The 4,179-nt window shown below is 40.6% G+C and overlaps 1 non-coding gene across 1 annotated transcript; it reads left to right on the top strand.

The window, feature by feature from the left end:
- Positions 1-1,237: 1,237 nt before the first annotated feature.
- On the top strand, positions 1,238-1,317 carry trnat-ugu (transfer RNA threonine (anticodon UGU)). Its single transcript has one exon. It is a non-coding gene; the product is annotated as a tRNA-Thr (tRNA).
- Positions 1,318-4,179: the final 2,862 nt, after the last annotated feature.

The following is a 4,179-nucleotide window of genomic DNA, read 5'->3' as shown; positions in this document are numbered from 1 at the left end:
GATGTTCTGTGTGGACGTCTGACCAGTTCTGTGTGAACATCTGACCAATCCCGTGTGGGTGATCCTTAAAGTTCTGTGTGAGTACCTAAGATTTCTTAAGTTTTATATGGATTCTGTGAATGATTTGAAATGATGATAAATTGTATGTGTGTATAATCAATTACTAGAGATTTGATAAAGTAATGCTGAGAATAATTAGATACAATTTAAACCACGTACGTAGGTTTTGAGTTGGTATCTCTTTAATGGATAATTTAAGCAGTATTAAACTAGTCTACTAGTCTACTAAACTGCCCTTAAGGTCTGAACATGTTATATATATTTTTTCCAGTATGAGAGAAGTTGCGGGATTTATTGAATAAACTGTTTTCCATAAAGTTAGAGAGAATTAAGAGGGAATCTCGATGTAATTTACAATGTCGTACAAAGTTAAAGGTTTTCCATCAAACTAATTATCATTGCGTGATTAATGTGATGTAGTAAAGTAATTGAAATACGTTGCATAAGTAAACATAATCTAGTTTTATTAAAAGGCGCAATATCTGTTTCCTAGTCATTAAATGTCGATTTTATTCTTTGATTGCTAATCTATTCATTTGGCATTTTAGAATCATAGCTGGAGTAACGTTTGTACTTGGGCTATTATTCTTCTGGGAATTGCTGATAGTGACGTGTCTTGTAAAGTGGGTTTATTTGCGGAGATTTGCGGAGATTCTTAGTTGTTTACATAGCATTGGTGGTTCCATGGTAGAATTCTCGCCTGCCATGCGGGAGGCCCGGGTTCCGTTCCCAGTCAATGCGCGAACTGAATTCTGAGTTTTTGATTGTAAATAATCTATTTGTATGTTTTGCCTGTAAAGTTATGGTCGCTAGTGTTTGTATAAAATATAAACTGAACGTTTTAATAGCTTGTTTGGTTCAAATTGATAGAATGGATAAATTGAACGTTTTCAATAGATTGTTTAGGTTAAATTGATAGACTAATTCAACTTAAAATAATAACAATGCAAATTTTGATGCAAGACGATGTCTGTTCTGCTTGAATAATGTATTGAGAATTGAGTCGTATTTAAATGACTGTATCAATAGAGAAGACAGTTACCTAAGTTAAAGAAATTCTGAATAATAGCGGAGAGATAATGGCGATAGAAAGTGATTACCGAAATTATTTTCATTCTTATAGATTGACTGAAGCATGTTATAATTTTGGCGGTGCGTGTGTGCGGTGCAGTGCGGTGCGTGTGTGGCTCAGTTGGTAGAGCATGGCGCTTGTAACGCCAGGGTAGTGGGTTCGATTCCCGGGACTACCCATACGTAGAATGTATGCACACATGACTGTAAGTCGCTTTGGATAAAAGCGTCAGCTAAATGGCATATATTATTATTATTATTATTATTTTTAAAGAAATAGGATACATTTCATAAGTGTGAAGAGCAAAGAGAAGAGGAAGTTATAAAGTTTGGTTTTAAAGCTTACGATAGAGGTAAGGAAAAACGTTGAAATGGGAGGGGTTATATTTTTGCCCACGGGGAGAAAAGAAATAGGATGTTAAAGTTGTGAGTGAGTAAAACATTGTGAGAATGGATTCTGATGGTTATTGATTCTTGGTTTGATTGTTTAGATAACACCAGTTAATTTGAGCAGGAAAGTTAATGTAGTCTAACATTATAGTATGTTTCCATTATGTGGAACAAAGACAGGTCATTCAAGTTGATTGCTGGTTGAGTAGTTTGAGAGCCTGTTGGCAGAAGACTGAATGGGTTGAAAAGCAAGCTTGGGCCAAACTAGTAAACTAGTATGTTAAGTGGGGGAGTATCATAGATTTTAATTATAGTGTTGTTACCGCAATAGTCAAAACAATTTCATATGTTTTGTGGGAAATTAGCTAGGTTGAATTTGGTTATTTGAGTTCATTTTTTGTTTGCTTTTTAAAAGAGAGGTTGGAATCAAGTATGATGCCTTGGTACTTAAAATCAGATACTACTGGGAGCTTTTCCCCTGATACATAGACATCTGTCTCAGGGGCATCAGTAGTTGTTTTTTGAGGAACATGCAGACTGTGTTTTATTTTATTGAGATGTAAACATGTGTCTCTGAGCAATTTTGTCATCTGAACCATTATAGTAGTGAGTTCTTGTGTAGTTTGTTATTTGCATGAATTTATCACTGTATCATCTGCATACATTGGAATTTCAGACCATGTACAGACTAAAGGAAGATCATTAATGGATGTGCTGAACAGTATTGACCGTTGGGGAATGAAAACTTTGTGGATATGAGTGGAAAAAAGTTTGTTTTGATTTTTACGCTGATGAGACAGCGGCAACTTTTGAAAGATTTTAGATGTGTAAAAAATCAGGATCGTTTTTACTAAATTTATATCAACAGGTTGAAATGATTAGATTGCTGATTAAAGCGGTTTGTTTATTTGTTTATGGTTTGTTTTAGAAGTTGATTTAACTTAATTAAACATTGTATTCTGATGTGAATGAATCAGAATGACCTTCTTGATCCAAATCAGTCAGGTTTCAAGACTAGTCATTCAACTGAGACTGCTCTTCTCTGCATCACGGAGGCGCTCCGCACTGCTAAAGCTAACTCTCTCTCCTCTGCTCTCATCCTTCTAGACCTATCGGCTGCCTTCGATACTGTGAACCATCAGATCCTCCTCTCCACCCTCTCCGAGTTGGGCATCTCCGGCCGCGGCCACGCTTGGATTGCATCCTACCTGACAGGTCGCTCCTACCAGGTGGCGTGGCGAGAATCTGTCTCCTCACCACGCGCTCTCACCACTGGTGTCCCCAGGGCTCTGTTCTAGGCCCTCTCCTATTCTCGCTATACACCAAGTCACTTGGCTCTGTCATAACCTCACATGGTCTCTCCTATCATTGCTATGCAGACGGAACATCAATCTTCTCCTTTCCCCTTCTGATGACCAGGTGGCGAATCGCATTCTGCATGTCTGGCAGACATATCAGTGTGATGACGGATCACCACCTCAAGCTGAACCTCGGCAAGACGGAGCTGCTCTTCCTCCCGGGAAGGACTGCCCGTTCCATGATCTCGCCATCACGGTTGACAACTCCATTGTGTCCTCCTCCCAGAGCGCTAAGAACCTTGGCGTGATCCTGGACAACACCCTGTCGTTCTCAACTTCAAGGCGGTGGCCCGTTCCTGTAGGTTCATGCTCTACAACATCCGCAGAGTACGACCCTGCCTCACACAGGAAGCGGCGCAGGTCCTAATCCAGGCACTTGTCATCTCCCGTCTGGATTACTGCAACTAAATTAAACCCCTACAACTCATCCAGAACGCCGCAGCCCGTCTGGTGTTCAACCTTCCCAAGTTCTCTCATGTCACCCCGCTCCTCCGCTCTCTCCACTGGCTTCCAGTTGAAGCTCGCATCCGCTACAAGACCATGGTGCTTGCCTACGGAGCTGTGAGGGGAACGGCACCTCAGTACCACCAGGCTCTGATCAGGCCCTACACTCCAAACAAGGGCACTGCGTTCATCCACCTCTGGCCTGCTCGCCTCCCTACCACTGAGGAAGTACAGTTCCCGCTCAGCCCAGTCAAAACTGTTCGCTGCTCTGGCCCCCAATGGTGGAACAAACTCCTCACGACGCCAGGACAGCGGAGTCAATCACCACCTTCCGGAGACACCTGAAACCCCACCTCTTTAAGGAATACCTAGGATAGGATAAGTAATCCTTCTCACCCCCCCCCCTAAAAGATTTAGATGCACTATTGTAAAGTGGCTGTTCCACTGGATGTCATAAGGTGAATGCACCAATTTGTAAGTCGCTCTGGATAAGAGCGTCTGCTAAATGACTTAAATGTAATGTAAATGATGTGTGGAAATGATGGATGGATGGAAATGATCTACATATGTCAATTGAAGGAGCCATGGGAGAACACGTCTACATTTTTATTAAATGCCTGGGATTAAATGACTGATTTCTTACGCTGAGAAATGTACTACGTTTGCGACAGAGGAAAAAGTATTTAGATAGTAAGGATACTTGTATCTAAGGGTAACATGTTCAAACAAACATACACATACATTGATGTTGATAAAAACCTATGATTAATGATTTGAGGTACAGTGGAATTATCATTAGGTTTGGTTTATAGTTCACGTTTGAGTTTCTGAATCGATGTGGTGTAATGAACTAAGT

The sequence above is a fragment of the Oncorhynchus keta genome, chromosome 1, assembly GCF_023373465.1.
Source record: "Oncorhynchus keta strain PuntledgeMale-10-30-2019 chromosome 1, Oket_V2, whole genome shotgun sequence".
Taxonomy (NCBI): domain Eukaryota; kingdom Metazoa; phylum Chordata; class Actinopteri; order Salmoniformes; family Salmonidae; genus Oncorhynchus; species Oncorhynchus keta.
The sequence above is the reverse complement of the archived record's forward strand: the minus strand, read 5'-3'. Positions and strand labels throughout refer to the sequence as shown.